This window comes from Athene noctua, chromosome 3 (genome assembly GCF_965140245.1).
Source record: "Athene noctua chromosome 3, bAthNoc1.hap1.1, whole genome shotgun sequence".
Classification (NCBI taxonomy): Eukaryota; Metazoa; Chordata; class Aves; order Strigiformes; family Strigidae; genus Athene; species Athene noctua.
In genome coordinates, this window is record NC_134039.1 from 70,807,084 (window position 1) to 70,831,541 (window position 24,458).

At 37.9% G+C, this 24,458-nt stretch overlaps 1 long non-coding RNA gene across 2 annotated transcripts; it reads left to right on the plus strand.

The window, feature by feature from the left end:
- Nucleotides 1-29: 29 nt before the first annotated feature.
- LOC141958717 (uncharacterized) lies at nucleotides 30-22,472 on the plus strand. 2 transcript variants are annotated; one of them, XR_012633318.1, is made up of 4 exons: nucleotides 30-245; nucleotides 876-939; nucleotides 2,861-3,030; nucleotides 21,951-22,472. It is a non-coding gene; the product is annotated as an uncharacterized LOC141958717 (long non-coding RNA). The 2 variants fall into 2 exon arrangements; XR_012633317.1 differs by lacking the exon at nucleotides 876-939 and having other exon boundaries at nucleotides 30-601.
- The last annotated feature ends 1,986 nt before the right edge of the window (nucleotides 22,473-24,458 follow it).

The following is a 24,458-nucleotide window of genomic DNA, read 5'->3' on the forward strand; positions in this document are numbered from 1 at the left end:
GGGCAGGAGGGAGCTTGGGCTCGGTCCGTCCTTCCCGTCATGGAGGCAGCGCCGCGGGGCCAGCGGCCAGCCCCGCCTGCCTGGGGAGGTCGGCGCGGGTGGGCAGAGGCCCGGGGGAGCAGCTGGCAGCCGGCCTGTGCCAGGAGCCTTGGCCGCGCCCTGTCCCCGCTGTGTAAATCCAGGCTGAGGCTGCCAGCGTCAGGGGGTCTCCCTCCCCCTTCCCCGGCCTCGTCGTGGTGTGTGAGGTACCTGCCTGTAACGGTACAGGGAACGAGAGCTCTTGGCTCCTGTCTGTGATTAACTAAAGTATTCCTGGAAAGTTAGTTTTTACTTCATGGAACTCCGAGTATGACGTTTCCAGGCTTTGATCATGTTTGATTTAGCTATAGAGAGTAATTCAGAGTACTCTTTAGGATGGTATTCAAAACTTGCCATGTCAATGAAAGAAGACAGTAATTAAACCTAAGAGGACAGATTTCAATCACACTAGATCTAACATAACAAAATACGTCAGGTTTTTTCTACTACTTTTTTCTTATTATTTACAATTGTTCTGACTCACGGAAACAAACTCTATAACTTGGATAGAGTTATAAAGCAGGTATGTTTATTGCGGCTGGGGTGCAAGGGGATTTCTCCACAAAGCTTGCACACTGTCTCTGGCAAGTAATCAGATATTTATTACACCAAAGCACACATGTGCATTAGGAAAGGCCGGGTTATTACATTTAGTTCGGGAAATAGGTGTGATTATTACAATTATTTCTCAGAACTCATTTGCATAGTCTGAGCATGTGTAGTACAAATAGGGTGAGGGTCTTTGGTGGTCAAAGGGAGAAGTACGTGGTCTTCTTCATGGTGTACTCTCTTTCCAGGGCAGGTGCTGTGAAGCAAAGTCCAGGTGTCTTCTTCCTAAATCAGCGAGATCATCCTCCCTAGGTAGCATCTCTGAGTCCTTTTGTTCAAGTTTAACATCTCTGAGTCCTTTTGTTCAAGTTTAAGTTTGCCTAAGTGCACATTGAGGGCTTTGAGTCTGCTATCAGTGAATTATCTTTTTACTTCCAGGGCTACCTGCTACTTTCTTATTATAGCCAGTCCCCAAACTATCTGGTAAGCTACACTGAATCCACAAAACAGTCTGGGCAAGTGGGATTCTTAGATAACGTTCAGAAATCATCATATGTTGTTATATGTAAATAATTTGTAAGGAAAGTGGTCATTTCTCTGTATCAGTTTCATCCAGTCACCCAAAAGGGGGACTTTAATCTTTCTCAGCTTTAAAGTTCTCCTGGAAATTGGACTCATCCAGTCATTGTATCTACTTTATTTGCTTTGAGGTGGTACAAGATTGAGAATCTTTGTACATATGAGTTTTCAGAAATTCTGATCCAAGCATGCATCACTTCTGCAAATAAAATAGACATGGTTTTATGTTACTCTTTGGACTATGGATCCTGAGAAAACAGTGCTGACTTAGAGAGTTTTTTTCCTACATCCTAATGCAAGACAAATTTGTCAAATATTGTTCAGGGAGCATTCTGCCATAATTAACTCAAAAAATGGCATGTAGTGCAAGACTTGACTTGCAGCACAACATTTTTTCTTTGGTATGTATTCCATATTACTTATTAAGAATAAAAAATAATTACATTTTCTGCCTGCTTTGGGATTTACTTTAGCAGTTATCTTCTAAGAACTGACAAAAATAAAGTGTTTTGCAGATCTTGCAAGATCGCAGTCCAAGAGTGAAAGCTACCTGTCACAGTAATTTCAATGCTACTTATAGATAGATATGCTGTGAATGATATTGGCTTCTCTACTTGTGTCCTTTAAGTAGGATCCTTACAGGTTCTGTGACCTTGAGTATCAGCAGCTTGAAAAGAATACACAAGAAATGTAATATGAACTACATCTATTAGCTAAAGTAAAAGTGAAACCTACAAGAAGGTCATGAGTAGAGCACAGATCTTACGAGGAGTGGCTGAGGGAATTGGGGTTGTTCAGTCTGGAGAAGAGGAGGCTGAGGGGAGACCTCATCGCCCTCTACAGCTACCTGAAAGGAGGTTGCAGAGAGCTGGGGATGAGTCTCTTTAACCAAGTAACAAGCAATAGGACAAGAGGGAATGGCCTCAGGTTGTGCCCGGGAAGGTTTAGACTGGATATTAGGAAGCATTTCTTTACAGAACAGGTTGTTAGGTGTTGGAATGGGCTGCCCAGGGCAGTGGTGGATTTCCCATCCCTGGAGGTGTTTAAGAGTTGGGTTGACATAGCGCTGAGGGATCTGGTGTAGTTGGGGACTGTCAGTGTTAGGTTAATGACTGGACTGGATGATCTTCAAGGTCTTTTCCAACCTAGATGATTCTGTGATTCTGTGAACTTTGGTTCGTCTTAGCTAGCTAAATTTAAATTAGACCTGTTGCTGTTAGAATACAAAAAAGAGGTACTTTTGGTTGTGACTGTCAAAAAAAGTGATAAATCCATAACAGTTACATTCTATCATTATTGTTAATGTGGATGTTGAAACTATGTTTATGGGGGTTTTATTTGTTCATTGCTGATATTTGTCAAAGGGAAACTTAAGTTAGGTTCAGCCTACATAGCCTAAACCATCTGTCATCCTTCTAACAGTTGACCTGAATCCTGAAGTAATCCTATGTAACTTCTGTGTCAGTCTGGTGAAGCCATGTGGAACTTCTGGTTCATTTTAGAAGTGTAGGTTTTCTTGGATTACCTAATAAAGTCAGTACGAAGTATTATTTGGTTTTCATTATATTCAGTATATGTTACATTGTGCTTAACTTTTTAGTGTGGTGCAGAATTTTATACTGGAAACAAGTAATTGTTGCATTGATTTGTGCAGGTGAATATATCTGACCTGAAAATGGGGCTACATTTGTATCAAGAAGAACTGGAAATATACAGCTACAAAATCTCAGTCTGCCACTGTAGAGAGCCGGTGCTAGTTTAGATCCTTGGACTGAAGTCATCTGGGACAGGACTGGGTCCTCTCTGTTGTTGACTTTCAAGAAGGCAAGTACACTATTTTCATGGAAATTTTTGCATAGGAATTTTTGTTTCTTTAGAACAAGAAATATTAAAAGGCTTACTGCACTATTTGTTTTGTTTCATGCAAAGTTGTATGCAAGAATTTATAGTTAGGAAGAGGTCTGTTGCCAGCATGGGTAAATAATGTATTGAGCTAACAAGAGGTTTGTTGGCTGGGGGTTTTTTTGCTTTCCTTTTTTTTTTTTTTTTCTTTTTTCTTTTCCTTTTCCTTCTTTTTTTTCTTTTTTCCCTTTTTCCTTTTCATTCTTTTTCCTTCTCCCTTCTCTCTTCTCCCCTCTTCCTTCTCTTTCTTCTCTCCTCTTTGTTTGCTTTTATTTTTCTTGGGTGTTTTTCAGAAAAAGTCACAGTGTACAGTTGGTAAATTTTGTTGGGGATACCCAGGAAATTCCTGTATGTTCTAAAATAGAAACGTGGCCATGTTCTTGGCTGATCAATATTATGAGTGTTGTAGTTTGCACTGGCAATGTTTTGAGCAAAGTAGGCACTGAGATGTTTATTTAGTGTGATAGCTGGTGAGCTATATATGCAGGTGTTTCAGTGGACATTCAGTTATAACAATTTGTTTTTCAGCTTGTCTGTTCTAGAGAGATTCTGCTAATATAGCTGTGTGGGTATGGTTACACAGGTAGACTTTTCTGTGGAGGTGCAGTTTATCTTGCAAAAAGAAGCTTTTCTGATAATGCATAGGAACTTATGGATTGATGAAAAACATAATTAACTAAGCTGACAACAGCACTCCCCTGCTAACTTAGCTACACTCACACCAGAAGGATTTGCTGATAAAGTCATGTAAGCTAGGGAGTGTGCTTTTTCATGCTTATCCTTACATTGCTGTGTCAGCAACACACTGTAATATAGATGCAACTACAAGGTGTGGTTTAAACTAACTTATTCTACAAGCTAACAGGACTACATTCTCTATATGCAATTTTTTCTTTGCTTTAATCAATAAGGAAAAAAACCCTAAACTGAATTCAAATGAGCCATTTCCATGTTGAAGCATTAGTTTCTGCACATGTTTTTATTGCTTTAACAAATTGGTGGAAGTGCTTCTGAAGGTAGCACACAGGAATTTATATGGTGGCTAATCAATTACTGTTTCTGCTTGGTCCATGTACGTGCCTTTCTAACAAGCTATTATACTCATATGCTTTATTATAAATATAATGGAAGAAGAAGTTCTTTAAAATAAAATTTAGCAAAGGGAGTGAAGTTACCAAGCAAGCTAACCCAAAAACCAGCATTCTGAAAAAAAAAAAAAAAAAAAAAAAAAGTAGTAGAAACAGCCACTTATACTAGGGAAGACAACAATCCCAGAGGGTACAGTGCTTGGTGACAAAAAGATACGTGGGAAAGTAAGATAAATGGGAGAAGTAGTCATGTAGAACCATGGAGAAAGAACAAAGAGATATTAAAGAAGAGGGATAGCCAGCTAGATTGAAGAAGGTTAGACATGGTCCAGCAAATTGCAGAGTCACAACAGCTCTTTCAGTACAGTGCAATTTTTCTCCAGAAAATTGGAGAGGAAAACAGGGGAAAGGAATCAACATGAAAGAGTCATGGCCAGAAGGAGTCATCATTGCAGACAAGCAGTCATCATAGCATTTTGTAACTTTTTCTGTATAACTGGCATTACCTATTGCACGTGAATTCAACAAGATTTTGAAAATAAGAGTGGACTTGCCAAAATACACTGACGCTGGTGGTACATATGTATGGAATTCTGCACACTCACATTGTATTCAGTAACAGTGAAAGAAGACTTGGCTTTTTTTTTTAAGTGTCATCTGTAACTAACTGGAATGTAAAACAAGATTTGGGCACATAATATGGGAGTAAGTAGGGCTCTGAGATCCCTTAGGTTTCTTTCTGGAACAGCTATACTCATCTCGCTAAGTGGCCTCACTTTTTTTCCTCTTTTCAAAGTTTTTATTATTGAATTTTTCAGAGAAAGTACCTGAAACTGTGTCTTGTAACTTTAAGAAGGAATTTAACAGCAGATTTAGGTGCTTTGCTTCAACCTCTCAGTTTTGGTCATTTTGGTTTTAATGGAAAACTTCTCAAGTTTAGGAAATGCACCAGAGTGGAATGAAATATTTCTCAGCATTATTTACTTTTTGGTTATCCTGCTGCTGCTGTGATTGCTGATACTGACCTACTCTGACCTGTGGTTTGTAATAACCTCCCACTAACTTATATGTAGATCTTTGAGTCTTCTTCAGTATTGGAAACCTCCAGACCTATAAAAGTCTATAAAAGACATGTTCCCTTTAGTTCATTCCTTGTCCAGTCTGTGTTTTTTCTCCTGTTTGATCCATAGTTTTCAGAAGATGTATGCAGCATGAAGACATTGCATTTGGCATGCCACTATCATCAATCATGTCTTTGCCCCATTCCAGTTTTTGGTCAAAGAAAGCTACCTAGAAGTGAATCTTTAACTCCTGCCAGACATCTAAGAAGAATGGAGACAATACTACACTGAAATTTTTATGGATTATTTTCAGAAGATATTTTCAGGTGTTAGAAAGCATGTGTGTTAATCAACATCTACAGTTTATCCTGAGAGCATACATCTATTCTGTGACAATATTCATGACTGACTGACGCAGGGTTTGGTTGGGTTTTTTTTCCTCTAGTCTTGTCTTTGACCATCCAGCTCCATCACCAGTGTTTTTTGAATTCCATTTGTGGTTTCTCCCTGAATCCCTACATCTAATTTAAGTCTACCACTAACTTCTCTTTTCATGCCTCAAAGCCACAGTTAGTGCCTTTTTCATGTCATTCATGTCTGTGTGAGGGATTAGTCTTTGCTGGTGTTTCTTGAGGACAGCAAAACCTTACCATGCTTTTTAATCCCATTCCTCTCTTTGATCCAAATGTATATTAGAAGGTAATTAAGTTTCACTGTTTGCTTTTTCATCTATTTGAGTTTATCTGCATAGCAGTTAAAATGCACACTTAAACTGAAAACAGCCTTCTTCCCTTTTTTAGTGTTCCACATATATTCAGTATTGAAATCCTATTAAGAAATCCTAGAAAAGGATTAGTGGTAGAGTGAGTTCAGGTAGTGTAAGGTGAATGACAAGTACTGGATAGAATATAAATTCACAGTTGGCCTTGCAGTTGTCGCATAGATATAATTTCAAAAATTATCTTCAGTATAATACATTATAGTTATTATTCAAGTCAGGGGTGTTATATCAAAGCCGTGTTTTCTTTTTGTCTTAAACAGGAATGGAATTTGCTACTTTAGAGGTATGTCTATATCAGGTCTTATTAACTGTTCTTTATTACTTGAATTTTTATTGCTGTTCTTGTGGTTTGTGTATGCTCTTGTTTGAATGAGAGCAAATGTAAACATGAGTGATGAGTCTAATGAAGCTCTTGCAGTTGGAGTTTAGTAACAGGATCCTTCCAGCATGACTTTCAGTAGAAAAGAGTTACTGAGTGCTTCTATAGTAATGCTGTTGGCTGAGCTGCCCATTTTACTAGTGAAAGTGCAGACAAGTCTTATGGTTTAGCAACAGAGGGACTAAGAGCTTGGTGAAAGAGACATAAGCAAAATTATATTGCAAAGAAAATTAGAGTAACTCCAGATATTTGTGTGAAAAGGTATGATAAAGGTAACGAAGTATTATATAATTAGCTTTAAAGCATTGCTGCTCCTTATCCAAAAGGTATACTCTGTTAGTGAATTGGATTTACAAAGTACTCATTAGCTGAAGGTGATAAATGTTTTCCCAAATAACAGAATGTTTGTGGAATTGGAAAAAAAAATCAAAACCTGCATAGTTTTGTTCTTTTTAGGCCTTTCTTTTTTTACTTTTGAGAAAGGTATAGGAATAGTACAAGTTTTTCAGCTACGGGGAAAAAAGAAAACTCAGACTAAAAAGTGAGAATAAGTATTTTGCTATTCATATCACTTTCTTGTATAACACAGCATGTAGCATCATGTTTTAAAGTAATAAAAGAAAGAACAGCTTAGCTTCTAAACCTTGAAATGAAAATTTGCAATTTCACTTGAATGGTCTTGACAGTTGTTTCAGGACTGGCAATCTTAGTGCAAGAAATGAACTAAGAATACTGACATAAAGCCACCAGAGAGTCCCTGAGTGTTGAAGAGAAAATGATAAGGCAATCACAGGCAGCTCCTCAGAAGTTAAAGCCATTTTAAATAGAAAGAGCTCAAAGGATTAATCTCTTCTACTTGAAATCCTGAAGTATAGTGGTAATAATTCTAGTATTCATGGTCATTAAAATAAGATTTCACAAGTAGTCAGAGGAAATAAATACATTATGCATTATTTTTCAAAAATCTCTCTAACTCTGAAAATCAGACATGGGCTACAGAACAGGACCAATACTGAAATACCAATGAAGCTTGAAAATGTCTGTGTTTTCTCTTTTTTGGCTTTGTTTTGTGAGAGGAAAGATTTGCTCAAGGAGATAGTATCCTATACTAGACTAACCAATGTAGCTCAGGGAAGAACAGATAGGTTTCTACCAGACACACTCTTAAAAGCCCCCAAGAATTTCTTTGATACTGAAAAATAAAGCATGACAAAAACTTTAAATTCATAGTTCATGTCATGCTGTATTCTTGTTCCCACATTAACGATGCTATAATTATTAATATTATTAATATTATTAATATCAAGCTGATCCCATACCATCTTTGTTGTCTATGATTTATATTAATTTGTATGTGGTACCCTTCTGTTCATACCAGTTCTCAGATTAGCCAACATTCTTACTAATGGTCTAAAAATTCAAAATCACTGGTGCTGTGCATTTGCAGGTGGCAAAAATTAAGAGTTGAAAATAATGATAATGGCAATCACTACTAAAGAACGTAGCCGTCATAACATGATTTAATGGTTGGAAATTAATATTAGAAGAAGTTAAGGGGAAATACCGTCTAAAGAGTGAAGATAAAAAATTGCATCATTGAGTAGGGGATGTAGGAGCTTCTCCATAATTTTAGTTCTTTAAATTAAGACAGGATGTCTTGCTGAAAAATATGCTGTACTTCAGATACAATTCATTGGGCTTAATCGAGGTTTTTACTGTGTGACAAATCTTTGTTCTTTGTGCAGAAAATCAGAGGAGATGATCATAACAGTCTTTTGGGCTGTATAACATATGAATTGCTCTCAAAGCTATTCCCTTTTGAATTTCTTCCTATTATTCATACCTCTTTTGGCTTGTATTACTTAAACTCTCTACAATAGAGAAACAGTTCTATTACAGTGTTTTAGACACAGCATATGTATATATGTATATATATGAATGCACATTAGATGCAGATGCTTAATCATATATAGAAATCAAATTAAAATGTGGTTTTGTTGGAGTATTACTAAGAATAGTGCACTTCTTTGTGGCAAGAGAATTAATGGAACAAATTTATTTAAGATGATGTGTCTAAAAATCAGCTTTGCTGTGTTTGTGTAGATGAAGAAAGGGAGCCACCTCTGCATAGTCTTTAGTCCAGCTAAAATCTAAACTGCTGTCTGGAAATGTGCTCTCTCTCTCTTCAGTGAAAAGTCAGGAGAATTGACTCCTGTAACATGGCTAATGAGATGGGATCTTTATCAGGGCCTTTTCCTTAGGAAAAAGTAACTCAGGCAATTTCTTCATAGCTCTTAAATAATTAGCTAGTTGAAGTGAGAACATATGGGAGCAGTGAAGGAATAAATCACCACAGCAGCAGCTATATGAGCTTTTTTATAGTATTCCAATTTTCTGTCTTTTACACACTGCACAATAGAAGAAAATGACCACTTTATTTCAGTGTTAATAGTTGGCAGTATTCTCAAAACCAGTAAAATTAATGAGAGAATTATTATGGTAGAGAAATAGCAGTCAGTTTTCATCTAGTGCTTAGAAATGATGGATCTAGAATAAAACTGCCTTCAGTAGGCTTTGAGTTTGGCCATGGTGTTTTTCATAGCACCCTTGTTGTTCAGTAATCTTTCAGTATCTCACTTAGCTTAGGAAATTTTCTGTTGTGTTTCCTAAACTGGGTTGAAGCTTGAAGCTTATGTGCTTTTGTTTTTACTCATCTCAAAACGTGAAAGAGGCATTTATGTTAATAAATCCTTGTTTGCATTCAGGTTCTCCTTTCTTGAAGGCAAAGGACTATTCATCAGCACTCTGCATCTCATTGCTCTTTTCAGTGTGCTCAAGCGTGTCTGGAGAGGGGCTGAGGTGCCCTTAGCTCCAATGGAAACATTATGTCATCATCTCAACAAGATGTTGTAATGCCAGGAAAGAATCAATACCTCAGTGAGGAGCTGCTGGTTCAAAACCATGTTGTTATTTGATAAAGGACCACTTGGAACACTTTCCAAAGCATTTCCCATGGTGTGAAGCTCTAGGGACTTGATTTGTCTCTCTGCCTAGGAAATACAGTTGATTCATCTGTAAATACGTGTCTGCCAACCTCAGATAACAAGAAAAATTGCACCTTCTGCCCACGTTAGGCTTTAGCCTTTCAGCCATTTCAATAGTATAGTGTCTTTGTGAAGGAAGTACTTCAAATACCAACAATTAATTCAGTGGGGAAGGGAGGAAAAGGTTTTAGCTTTTTTCCTGCTGCCGACACCAGACAAGTCTAGTATTTAGTCCTTATGGCCTCACAGCCTTGGGAGCGCTGCACTGCGGGGTGCGAGGGCTGGCAGCCCCACAGGAGCGTCAGGTGCTGCTGCCCTTCCATGGGGCTGCAGCCAGCTTCCCTGCCAGGTTGCAGTTCCAGTGCTGTCAACCCTGTCTGCCTCAGCATCTCCAGCTGAGACAAACCAGGACAGCCTCCTGCCTCTGGGTGAATGTGTTGTGAAAGGCAGGACAGCTAGAGCTGAAGTGCTCTCCTCTGAGAAACAATTCTCGGAAGAGATTAGAGTTGTTCAGGGTGCTAAACCAACATCTCTTTGGATAATATCACTAGTATACAACAATCAAGGATTACAAAACTGGTGAGTGAAATGGATTAAAAAAACCCAAACAGTTGGCCAACCCATTTAGACTTTTTGTATCCTCTTCATGCGGTCAGAGATGGCTTTAGCAGAAATGCTGTATGGAAGTCCCATAGCTCCTTATGAACAGCCTGTCATCTGAGGGGAAAACACTATCTTGATAGATATTGCAGATTCATTTAACCCTCCGGCTGACACGTTTAACCCTCCTGTTGGCTCAAGTCCTGTGTCACCCAGTTTGAAGATTTATATGCCCAAAGACAAGGAATTATTTTGTGAAGGTTTTTTTGTTTTTTCATTGAAGAGGAAAATAATGACTCAACCTTAAAAAATACAGAAGAGGAAAAAGGGAGGACTCAATATCTTTTCATAATGTATAGATGTACATATCACTTTTTATGTTAATTGTTTATACCATGGTTGATAAAAACTCAGTACCTAGTGCAGGTTTAAATGATTTTGAGTTGTTTTAATAGAGAGAAGTTGCTCACTGGTATTATCATAGTAAACAGGTATTTACCTTGACAGAAGGTAAGCTTAACAATGTAAAATTATTCTATCATACTTGTTCAGGTCTAATTTGATAAAAATGCTCTTTCTTTTTTCCTTGTGTTCTGGGGTGCTGAAAATCTCGAAGAATTCATGTCCATTCTAGTGCAATTTAACTGTTATATAGCACTATTGAAATGTTGCTTGTAACATTGGGATTGTAAGAGCTTCAGAATTATTGACAAAAACATTGCTTCAACTTTCTTCAAACCTAAACAATGCAGAACCTGCTTTTCACACAGAAACAATGGGATACTCTACATCTGGAAGGCAAGAGGCCTGAATACTTACTTCACTTTAAAAGGATTGCTTGGTGTTTATTCATTATTTTGTTTCTTTCAACAGTGAAGCCATATAATCTTTTCCTCTAGGGGATGAAACAGGCAAGCAACTTAGTGCTGTTGTGAAAAGCCTTTCATAGCATACAACAGCTCCCACAAAGTTCAGGGGGATTGTTCATCTCTTTGATACCAAGAAAAAAGGATCAATATCTGAGAGTTCTTCTGTAGGCCTAGGAGTTCTGGAGAAGTCAGCCAGCAATAGGCATCTGTCATTCTCTGAACATTTATTCTTCAATGCAGTCTTTTTTTTTGTGGTTGTTGCCACCTGCTCATCTAACCTGCGTTGCTATAGATTTTTTTCCCTGGCAGGTAGGCCTCAGTATACACATATACAATGCCTGGGAGAAACTGTGCCTAGTTGGTAAGGTTTCATACTGCTCTGAGAAATGCTGATTTTTTATTAGAGATATTATGGTTTCTAAGGATTGTAACCTTGAACAAAGACTTTTTTTTTTTTCTCTGAAATATTCTGAGAACTTTTATAGCAGCCACAAGAAAGAAGAGCCTTGTGTGCTTTTGAGAGAGGACTGGGCTTCATGACTTGGTCCTTTTCTGTTACAAATAGTCTACTTCATTTCTCTCCTATTGTGCAATAAAATGAACTCATTGTGGCATCACTATGTAAGTAGATCTCATTATAATTTCATACAGGATCAATGCTTTTTCCCATCTATGCAGGCAAAAATAAAAATTCCACTTACTATGCCTCATATAAAATTATCATCAAAGCCCACTGACTTGGTTTCAGTTCTCTGTTGACCAAGTATTGGACTTTCAATGTATGATTCTTCCTATCAAAGGAAGCACATAGCTCAGGAGCATCTTTCCATTTGCAGAGGAGGATCCAGGGAATGCTTTCCTTGTCACCAGCATTTCCATTCTGTACACTACAGTAAATGGAGTTTTGCAGTTAATGATAATTCCTGTTTGAGACAGAGCAAGCAGTTTCCTCTGAGGTTGCTATTAATACCTCATTATGAGATTATGATAAGAGGTCTCCCTGGAGTCTACCAGCAAAACAGCTGTTGGAGTAGATGTGTTGGTACTGCTCAGTGTTGTAATGATTTGGTAATCTCATTCTTGAAGATCAGTTTTCATTTGCAGCATGTCCAGATGTCAGTCAGCAGAAGACCAAAGAGTTCTAGCATGATGTTTGAACCTGGCCTTTTTCATCTCAGCATGACCACTGGGCTGCTAATGTGAATATGCATTTTTGGAACCTACCAACTTTGATAGTAACATTAGTGTATTAGGAGGCAAAGTCTGTATAATACAGTAACTGCAACATTGACAACATTAAGATTATTATTGAAAAATGTTAATATGGGAAAGGAGAAAAGTTTAAAAGGCACATCCTACCCTACCCCACACTCAGAACTGTTGCCCTTATATATAGATGGGTGATTGGAGGGGGGATTTCTGCTTGAGATAAGTGAAAAATTCTGTATGTTTGTTTATCTGTTTTTAAGGGGGTGTTTGTCAATTCATATCTTCCCTACACATGCTTTCCAGATATTTAACAAAAGAGTATTGATTTTAAAAAGGATTTTTTCTAATCCCATCGCTATGATAGCTGTGCCCATACAAACCCATACGAAAGCTGCTTGAGCAGCAGTAGTAAAAACTGTGCCAAATATATTCAGCTGTTTACTTCTGAGCTAAGCAGTGCTACAGGGATCTTGGCATATGGCCCCCACTATTAGAAATCTGAGGAAATTCCCACTGGGACGGAGACCAAACACTTTCCTGCAGCCATTTGGTGGGCTTTTACTACGGCAGTGTTTTAAAAGGCTGATGGTTAGCAGCTTCTCACTGCTCGTAAATCCAGCTGAGCTGCTTCACAGAGTGCTGTTCAGCTTGCCTTGGTTGCAAACACAATTCAGCCACTCCCAGCTGTGTTCTGCCCACTTACAGCAATGATTAATTTCTTCCCAAGTCTTCAATATGAAAGTCATCTGCTTTGAGTGATGTGCAGCCCTTCTGTTCCTCTTTGCTACATTTTTTAATATCAAGGCAGTGAATGATTGTCTTTTCACATTAGAATTTTCAGAAATATCATCTCTTACATTCCCGTTATTATTCTAGTGTCCCTACAGAAGGCGGCTGAAAACAAATCTGTAACTGAAAATTGTACTTTTATGTAAGAAGCAACTTTTAATCTCTTTAAACAGTACATACTACATAATGAATACATATTAATACAAATTAATACACTACATAATGAATACATATTAATACAAAAGTGTTCATAAAGTCTGAGATCATAAAACTGCCTTTCTTTCTGATTATTAATTTTTCATCAGTTTGGTGTTTCTAGTATGTGTTTATTCTAAGTTGGGTTCAGGCCATTATAGGGGTTAAAATGTGATAATGCCAGTAAAGGGTAGAGAAGTTGATTGTACACCATAAAGCTGATAGACCCAAGACTTCGTACATGTATTCAGAATAATTAGAGGTGCCAAAGGTAGCATCCCCATAACTTCTCATGGCAACTGCAGTGCTACAGTTCAGACTTGTGCCCAACTGCATAGAGAGGTCAACTGCACTGCAACCCAAGGAATGAAGTATAAAAATTAAAAGACATTCAAGCCAAGTGTCCTAGAATATTGTAATAAAATAAAGCAAGCTTCTGTAATTGAAATATGTTCCAACAAGCCATTGAACTATTCTTACAGCTTCATCATTTTGAATCCAAAAGAAAAAATCTTATAATCTGTTGAATATCCATTTATTTGATGAAAGATTTTGGCCTCTCAGAAACAGACTGAATTTCAAAGCATGACAGGAGGACCTGGCTGCCTGAGAGAGCTTCCCTCAGGTGCTGTAAAGGTCAACAGAATTCCAAGACAACCATTTCTCTGCAACAAATAGTAGCAAGTGAGATTGCATCTTAGGGACTGCACTGTTTGTGCTATTGTGTGTATTTGTGCTATGCAGTGCCCTAAAACAACCACCAGTGTTTACTTCTGAACAATTCCAGGCTACAAAAGCTCATGTAGGATTTGATCATTCACTAGTAGCCTGCTCTACACAACATATTGTTTGCAGTCTGATTTTCTGCTTTTATAATCAGCTTTCAAATATTGATGACTCCAGGGAAACAGAAGATTATATTCTGGAGGGGAAAATACACTATGCCTTCCAAATTCATTGGTAGAAATAAACTTGAAATTTTATGTGCATATACAGTTTAGCTATTGTATCAGAGTGAAAGTAGCTTCTTCACCAAATTAAAGTGACGCAGTACTTCTATGCTTACCACCCTCCTGTGTGAGTCAGAAATTTTGCATAGAAGATGTATCCACCCATGGATTCCCACTTGTGGAAAACTGCCATGGGAGGATTCTGTGTACCTGCTCTTAATGAAATCGTATGATACCTTTATGGTTTTGGTTGGATTGATTGAATTCTTATTGAGTCACTAATAACAATGTCCCAGCAGCACTGGGTAGTAGATGTGGTTTGGACTATACACAAGTGACCAAGCAATTCCTGTACAGTAAGCTGAAACATGTGAAAAGGAGGATGGATGGTAAGATAACACTTCAAAGATATCCTAGAAGCAAATTTGACTGAACACACCCTGACAGCTAATGCTTCTGGATTCCTAAACCAGCAAGAGTCTTCAACACAGGGTTAAAAGTGGCTACACGTGTTAGCATGTTAACACCTACCTCCTTATGGCAACAGCATCTTTGACTCTGAGATTATGATAATGGTCACCATGATTCTGATTTCACAGAACTGCCATTTCACTAGTTGTCCGTTATGTCTTTCAATGAAAAATAGGTGCTGTAGAATATAATTTGTAGAAGTGGACAAATAAGCAGTATGTGTTGTATTACTGGTGGATTGGGAAAGAACAAATCATGAGATAAATTACACAGCCAAATACTGATGCTGTAGAGGGTGTCTCTATTGATTCAATCCCAGATGGGTTAATACAAGATTTACTTAGGCCTGATAATACCTTCACCATTGCAAAACTGTTAAAAACCTGGATATTTTAATTTGTTTAACAAAAGGTTTCTAGATTAGCTGCTCTGTCTTGATGATACTGAGAGATCAGTTTAAGGCCGTTATAATTCAGCCATCATTTTGCTTGAAACCTGTTTGGTTCTTTGAATATTTGTACTGTAGCAGGAACTTGAAATGCAGTCATGAAACTATGAAAGATCAGATAGTGGCCATCAACTCTGAGTTGCTCTAACCCCTCTGATACAAAGAAGGTATCTTTTGCTAGTTGCCTATGGAGATTTGGAGCCTGGAAATTCCTCAGGTGTTATACAAAGGCAAGTAGTCAGGAGAGGGTTTTTTTTAAAAAGATAATGTTTTCTAAACCATGGAAGCTATTTCACCAAGCAGTGAAGCTGATAAAACTATAAAAGTGGTCTGGCCTAGTAGTCCTGTGCCAAATCTAAGTTTTGAAAGTACAGTGTAGCCAGGTCTACATTAGAAACTTGGTTCAGAGCAATAATGCCGTTTTGAAGAAAATCCCTTGATTATCTCCGTGTGCTGTGTATTAGTTCAGTTCTGAGGACAGTTGTGGTACCCATGAAACAGGTTCTGTTTGGAAGGAAACTAAATCAGAAAGGTCGCTCAAGAAGTGTTGCAGTGCTCCTTAGGAACAATAGGTTCCTAACTTATTTGTGGACTATACCAAGACAAGGTCTTCAGGTTGCGGTTGTCACTTTTCCCTGAACATTGAACCACCTACACAGGGGAGATATTTGACCTGGGAAACTAGCCGACATCTAAATCAGGGTGAGCCTCCTGAGCCTTGTATAACAGAGGTGTAAGGAGCCTTAGCATCAGTCACTTTGATCTGCTCATTGCACTTCTAGGAGGGAACAACATGTGTCTAAATTATTAGAAGTACCCTTGGCTAAGACATTAATCCCAGGATTTAGGAGACAAAACTCTTGAAGTCTCCCTGCTAGAGAGTGTTACCAGACATGGGGAGTGATACTCCATTGCACAAACCTAGGCATTTAGTGATATTGTACATGCAGAGTAGCTGTAGGGTATCCACCCTAGATACCAGCTGCTGCTTCAGAGCATGCAGCTCTTTTCTGAGGCCCTGTGTCATATCTGCCTGTCCCAGGCAGACCTCTTGGCTACCCGAAGGCCTCTTGATTGGCGTTAGGCACTTTGGTTCAGGTAGTTAGATCACAATCATGTTTAACACCCAGGTGTGTGCCAAAGAAAAAAATCTGAGAAAAATCTAGAGCTTTGAACAATGGAACTCCACAAATCAGACCAAGTTAGAAATCCAGTAGCTCCCATGACTGGGTCCAAACACACACAGCATTTTGGGTTCTGTCCAGGAAGAAGGATAGGGATAGAGAGTGATGATGAGGGCTTTCATTTTAAGTCTACTTTACCCGGAGGTGTTTATGCCTTTCCAAAGAGCAAGCCACTTATTCATACATTTGAAACTAATTTTAGGAGGCAATACTCTAGCTGTATCTCACTTTATGTGAAGCAAGCATTATTTATTCCCATATATCATACTCTCTGTACAGCTAATTAGATTACCAGGAAGGGGAAACTTTTAAGATTTTTAGCATTAGAAAATTAAGTTTCAAAGGTAAAGAAATTATACTTTCATTACTCTGAAGTGTAAAGTAGTGGGTGAGGTTTTAGCATCATTATTACCCAGTGAATTATGAGATTCGGGTAAATGCTTTTTTTCATCTGGCTGTACATGCATACCTGCATGCATACCCATGCACTTTGTAGTCATAGTGTCTTCAGAGAGTGAAGGGAATTAATGTCTTCCTTCAGAGTTATTTTGTCATTACTCTCATTGCTTTTTATCTGAGAGTTTTCAAGGAGCCACACTAGCATTGATTCTGTTACATAGGAACACTGTTTTAGCCCAACTTCAAGCTATGTTGCTGTCAACCATGCAATGTGTGTTTCTCTAATCAACCACATGCAACATTGCTTGTCTTCTGAAACAATGCATTGTAAGTAGGGTTTTGCGCTGGTAAAAAAGGGAAGATGTAGATTTTTAACTCCTCCTACTCCTACCCTATCTGTAGTTGGGTACTGTCAGCTTCTGTTAAGGCTATAGTTGTGCTTCTGTTTTTTACTGAGAAAATCCATAGCACACTTCTCTATTTCTCTCTCCCCACTTCATGTTCTATCCCACAGTGTTTCAAAACACGTTCTTCCAAAACCAGAACATTTGTGATGTTGAGATTATCAACCACATGATATAGTCACACATTTCTCAGTAGCCAGTGATTGCTGACTGTGAAAGAATCACATAGCATTACATTAGTTTCTGCCCTAAGAATTCTAGTCACAGTCTCAAAATTTGCTAAAAAAGCAAGAGGACTGAAATGTTGTTTTAGACCAAATATTTATTTCAACTCAATATTACTTCTCTCATTTCTATTATAGTTGCGGCCCTTGATAGGTTTATTGTACACCTACCCTACTGTGGCAGAGGAGGAAGTTTCTCACAGCTAAATCTAGTATGAATGTGTTAATAGTTTGAGTTTCATTATTGCATTTCCTTTTCTAATCAAGGCAAAGAATCTGCTGTTAACATGTAATCTCTTTTCCTGTTGTCTTGCTCTTATAGATACAACCATAAAAGCAATTGGTTTGAATGGCTCCTTTACACTCAGGTTCTTTTTCAAAACACTGATTACTCCTAATTGTTGTTTCTTAGCTACAGTGATTTAAAACTATGTCTTTCAGAGTCATGATTCTAACAAAACTATTTGTATTAGACTGTCTGGAGATATTTGGAGGTGATTGATTTTTCAAAGCATTGCAATGAAGTTTGATTCATAGTTCTGACTAAATGAGATGGTTGACTAAAACCCTGTGCAATCTTTTGAAAAAGTATCACTTTCATCAAAATCTACAATATCTATAAATTGTATTTAGAATGACATGTAGACTAGTCAACTCTAAATAAGTTTCCAATAAAATAGTGTGCTCCAAATTAATTTGTCAGCCATTGCCACCTGACAAGACAAACAGATTACAAATGTTTATCAGGTTACTCCTCAATTTTTGCATTTTCTTTTCAATATATTCAGAACTATCCTCAGGATGACTGGCATCCCTTTGAACAGCTATGAAGTCTGGTACAGCAAAGTTTCCTAAATATATGTTTGTTAGAATTAAATATTGAACTTCAGTTATATAAAGGTCCTCTTTGTTCTCCATTGCCCTCCTTTTTGTGTAGCTGGGTATGGTTTTATATTCCGTTCTTAGCTTTCCATCTGATTTTGATACCAGAAAATAAAGAGAGGGCGCCAATTCGAGTCAACATGCGTGCTGAGATGTCAAATGGCATAGTGCAGAAATAGCTCTGCTTTCTGGATTTTATGCAAAGTATTGGCATGTATTTGTGTATCACTGATTCAGACAACTTCATACCAGCTGTCATCATCTCTACTACAGTAGTCAGCTGAAAAATAATAAAAGAGAAAATTATTCAGTTCAGACAAACTGCTTCAATCCATCTTTGATCTGATCATTCAGGATCTTGGTCTTCAAAAGAGAATTTCAGTTGCATTTCTAAGTATTTACTTTAGGTTTATATTTTATTTTTACAATATTGTACTAACCACAGAAAGCAACACTGAATTAAATCACATGAGTTAATTAAACCAGTTTCAAGGAGACAATTCACTGGCACTTAAAGATTAAAAAACCTTTCTTCCACTTTAAATCCACAAATGCAACTTTAAAAGAATCTACAACCAGGATCTTTGTCTTTGCAAAGGTAGATGTTGTTAAAATATAAATTTATGCACCTGTGAACTTTCCAGTTATATAACAAATTAATAACAAGACTGATGAGACTGTGTCCAAAGAGTGATAATGTTGAGAAAACCTATACATTTTTTAAAATTTCATATACTCTTATTTTTTTCTGAATTAATATTGTTCTGATGAAGGTATTGTGTAGGATTGCTTTTTTTCTGCTGATACTGAAATGGTGGGATAGTTTGAATGGAAATATGAAACTATAAATCTCGAGTATAAATCACAAATTTTTCAACACGGACTTTCAAGGAAGTCAAGTCTGTGATCTAATGCTACTTGGTTTCAAAATGACAGTATTCACAAGAAAGAGAGTGTTCAATGCATCAATTTTGCTTTAGTCAAATGTCTGCCCTTCTGAGCATCCCCTTCCTCATATAGCAACTCTGCTCTCTTGTAAATAGTGGCTATATCTTAGAACATATCTTGCTCTTGTAAGAAGATGGACCTCAAGATCCATCTTTACTGCAATTATTCGTAGTCTTGTAGAGGTACTGAATAAAGCATGAGCTTGTAAATATCAGGTCAAAAGTAGATGTCTTCCAAGAAGACTGGTGTGAATGTTTGTGTTTCAGGGTACATTTGAGAGGTGATAGTTTACCAAGAACAAAAATTGATTAAAACATTGGAGAACCGTCCAAATGTTAAGAAAGGAGCAGGAGGACATTTTGGTAACTGGTGATTAGACATTTCACTAGCTTCTGAGTGAGATCAATCTACCTATGATCACAGGTGTGATAATAAAAAAAAAATATATATAATTAAAATAATAATATAAATTAGGTTTATGTTTCATCTGCTTCAGTGTGTATCAGCTAGAGTTTTAATTCTGTCAGCTATACAGAGTCAAAAACTTTCTTAAAGAATAAAGAATTCTTCAGATACATTCCGATTTCTGTGGGTTTTATGGTTTTTGAAGTTATTAACATTGGGAGGCTGCAGATATGTTCACTCATTTTTGGAAATGAAGAAATTATTTAGATTTCTTGGATGACATTGCTGTTCAAATAAATTTTATTTTATTTTATTTTATTTTATCTTATTTTATGTAAGATTATAAAGACCATAGTTGGTGCTTACAGAGATGCTTACATGGTTGTCTAAGTACTAGGTACTTTATCTGGGTTTATGTGCTAGGTTAATTAGTCTAACTAAGCACATCTTAGGTAATAGTTGGTCTGGAGTGTCATGATAAATAATGGGGCTGTGCTTCTCACATGCTTATTTGCTTGTGTTGATAATCTGATTATCTGTATTTTTATTTAGTTCCTGTGTTGTTAATAAGGATATCCAGAACTGAAGGAAGTAAATCGTATTTTCCAGTGTAATGGCTGCTATACTGAGACTGGTTTATTTTCAAATTATTTCAGTAATTGATTACTTTAAGTCTTATAAATATACTCTCCAGATTTTCCTTTTCTCTTTCAGAGAATCTCGCTTCTAATTTGGTTTATGTTCTCTTTGCAAATGAACTGTTCTAGTGCCTCCATAGTCTGTGTGACTTCTTCTTTTCTATGCTTTCTTGTTCTTTTACCTGGAGCGTTGATTAGTAGTTTTACAGTGTGTTCTGCTAAACACAGCATTAAAATATGTCTCTCCATCTTAAATGGAAGAATAATCTTACTTTATTATTTACTTCATGAAGGCCACACTTTCTGATATAAGTTAGAAGAGTCCTGATGTGGATTAGAGCCCTGCCTGCTGAAGCAGAGAATCAGAGAAGCACTCTGGGAATAAAAAGGTCCAGTTAAAACAGCTCAACTTGGAGGTCTAAAAATGAGTTAGTAGACAAAATATTGCTTTGGTGATGGTAGGAATTTTTATGTTAATAATTCTTTCACCCTGAAGCTCTTTTATTGCATAGATTGGAACCCACACTTGAAATTTGTCAATAGTGTCATGCTGGTGGCACACACATGCCCTGTAATTGTGTAAAAAACTTTTCAGGCAGAGTTATAAACCTTCAAAGAATCTTACTGTTGTTACACTCAGTAAGTATAAGAGTTATATATATGATGGAGGTTACTATTGACCATGATATGTAGTTTGATAATAGTTTGATACCTGAACTCTGCTTACTCAGAGTTACTGTCCTTAGAGCTCTTCTTGAGAAATGGTCCATATCCATGGCTTTGCAAAAAAGCACATGGGCATGCTCTAGGCAAGGTCTGCATGGGCCTGGTAAGGAGCAATTTTTCTGCAGCTTTGAGGGACTGGGAATCTCAGCAAAGCATAGCTTGCAGAGAGAAATATACTATTTTATTAGAACAACTGAGATAGTTGAGAGTTGGACAGGAGAGCGAAACTTTTGGATGTTACCAGCATTTTTTCAGTTCTGCCTATTCAGTTATCCTTGCCTACAAGCACTGCAGAGAAAGACCTACTTCACCTACTCAGGCATTCTTACCAGACCAGAGAAAACATTTCTTACACACACTTCTACACACCCTGTACTGCGCAAGGCCATTAAGAAGATAACAAAACTCAGATTCCTGTATTGATCTCTTAAAATAGAGGAATAAAGGGCTGCAATCATCTTTTTTGACAAGGCTTAAAAACTGCTTTTTTCCAGATCATTTCCAATAATAACTGTAATTTAAACTTTTATGATAAAAGCATAGAAGTGCTTTAAAATAGCACAGGTATTTTTCCAGAGAAGGTGATGTAATTCTTTCCATCAGCAGCAAGAATATTCCACTCATGCTTTAGTCTTTGTTTGCTGATAAGTAGAAAAGGAATTAGAACATTAGTCAGTATTTTGATATTTAAAATTAATTATTTCCCTCTGTTCCATTATCTTTGTCAGTTAGTTTCCATTTTCCAAAAGTATTTCAATTGCCAAATTTCGTCTTTGGGTATATTTACACTGTTCTAATGGGACTTGCATGTGTGTACTTGAGAACAGGGTTTGATTCATGTGTAAGTACTTCAATTTGCCTGAAATGCACCGAGATAAAAATTTTTTATAATTCCCAAGTATCTGTCTACAAACTTTCTTTGTGGAAAAAAAGAAATGTTTTTATCAATGGGCAGCAAAAAATGTGCAAAAAAAGTAAAAACCTTTTATTGATTTTGGTTTCAGTTTTAAATTCCTGAGCAATGCTATTAAGTTTCAGTTCTGCACTAGCTGTCATTTGGACAAGACCAGAGCTGGCTTTCATGTATGTATTCAAGGGACATATTAAGAACATATTCACTGATCTTAAACTTTCTTCTCTTCCCACAGTGGGACTCAGCACCACTGCAGATGTTCCTTGGCACATGGAGTCCCTGAGCCTGGAGCCATCTCCCTGGGAGCACAGGTCATAGCAGCTGAAGTGCTCCATCACATATCTGTGACTAGCTGTGTTTTCCAGAGTTCTTGGTCAAAATCTGTGATTTCCTCTAAACTTCCAACACAGAACTGAGTATAGTGGCAAAAATATGGTGGAATACGATTCTTCTTTGGTCTCCAGCACACTTGCTTGGGCATTATCCAGCTTTCACTTTGATTAAGATATTTTACATATTTTAGCTTTAGACTCACTCTCTCAGATAAGGTTGGATACCTAGTACTTTCTACTTCTGCCAGGGTACTACAACAGCATGCTTGATTTTCACTGTGGAAAAATTAGTTACAGTGTCCTAATGAAGATGTACACCTCCAAAAGATTTGGAAGAGAGATAGCTCAAGTTTGTAATGATTTAAATCAATTTTTTAGTAATGCATATCATTACTGAAGAATACCTGTCTGTTCCTGTTGATTAAAAAGAGGTAACTGCTTAGAAGTGTTCTTTAATTGATTGCCCACATTATCATGTAATGATCCTGTTCGGTACAACATAAAGTTGCTCGGAGTAAGTACTTTTTATAGAGCTCATAGACTTATAGAATGGTTTGGGTTGGGAGGGACCTTTAAAGATCTAGTCCAAGCCCTTGCCATGGGCAGGGACGCCTTCCACTAGCCCACGTTGCTCAAAGCCCCGTCCAACTTGGCCTTGAACACTGCCAGGGAGAAGGCAGCCACAGCTTCCCTGGGCAACCTGTTCCACTGCCTCACCACCTTCGCAGTAAAGAATTTCTTCCTTATGTCAATCTAAGTCAATCTTTTAGTTTAAAAGCATTACCCCCGTCCATCACTTCAGGTCCTGCTAAAAAGTCTGTCCCATCTCTCTTATAAAGCCACCTTTAAGTATTGAAAGGCTGCAATAAGGTCTCCCTTGAGCCTTCTCTTCTCCAGGCTGAACAACCCCAACTCTCTCAGCCTGTCCTCATAAGGGAGGTGCTCCAGCCCCCTGATCATCTTCATGGCCCTCCTCTGCTCAGGCAGGTCCATGTCCTTATGCTGGGAGCCCCAGAGCTGGACACAGCACTGCAGGTGGGGTCTCACAAGAACAGAGTAGAAGGGAAGAATCACCTTCCTTGACCTGCTGGCCACACCTCTCTTGATGCAGCCCAGGACACGGTTGGCCATCTATCTGGGCTGCAAGTGCACATTGCTGGGTCATGTTCAATTTTTCATCCACCAGTATCCCCAAGTCCTCCTCCACAGGGCTGGTCTCAATCCACTCATCCCCCAGCCTGTGCTGATACTGGTGATTGCCCTGACTCAGAGGTCGGAACTTGCACTTGGCCTTGTTTAACTTCATGAGGTTCACACAAGCCCACTCCTCAAGCCTATCAGGGTCCCTCTGGATGGCACATCCCTTCCCTCAAGAGTATCAACTGCACCACACAGCTTGGTGTCATTCAAGGCAAATGACCTATTATAAAATCAGACACTGAGGAGAGAAAGTTGGCTTTAAAAGTTATGTTGTTTGCTAGATAAGTAGTGAATGGGTCATAGAGGTAAACCTTTTAAGTTTTGTTACCTTCCTGCATTCTTCCTGTTTGACATCATGAATTGTACTTGTTACAGAACGTATTATTGTCCCCAAGTTAACTAAAATTGCAACTCTTCCTGTGGCCTCTGTGGACCTGTGAACAAAGTGAGGTGCTTCTACAACCATACTATTTCTCAGGGTGGAGCCCTGTGATCAGCCATCTTTAGCACCAAGATTTTAGGCTCTAAATCCTGCAGTTTACTGGCATTGCTGTATCTGCAGTTCTGTCCCTTTAGTGGTAATTAAAGGCTTAGGTAATAAGCAGTAAAACAATAATTGACATGTGTATACTTTAGCCTACCAACTCAGTCATCCTTTAGAAATTCTTTCTCTGTTCAGGTCGGGGAAGAAAATCATAAAGTACTAAAACTGATTGAGAAACATGCTGTGTTGGCTCAAATTTGACAGTTATTTTCTAGGGACAGAAGCACATGTTGGTAGTCGGAGAACTACCAGAGTGCCAGAACAGACCAAATACAGCACTGGTAAGAATTCCTGCAAGACATTCAGGTAGTAGCATCGTCAAAATCATGGACCAAAACACTGGTACACTAAAAGGGTGTACAAGGAAGAAGTGGTTTCTCCTTATCTAAACAAATAAGAAATGGGGATGGGGATGCCATTCCTGCTAGTGGTGCTAGTACACCTTTGTAGGCTTCTAAGAGAAGATCAGAGAATATTTTATCAATTCTATGTTTTACAGTTGAAGGCTTGAGCCTCAGCTAAGACAAAAATAGTTGTCAAATTAATAAGAATTAAAGGAAATAATCACAGGCAAGAGTGGTAAAAAGAATGAACTTTTTACTTCTTCAGCTAGCATGGATCACAGTATAAGAATATCGATTTGGGTGACTGTAGACTATAAAACATT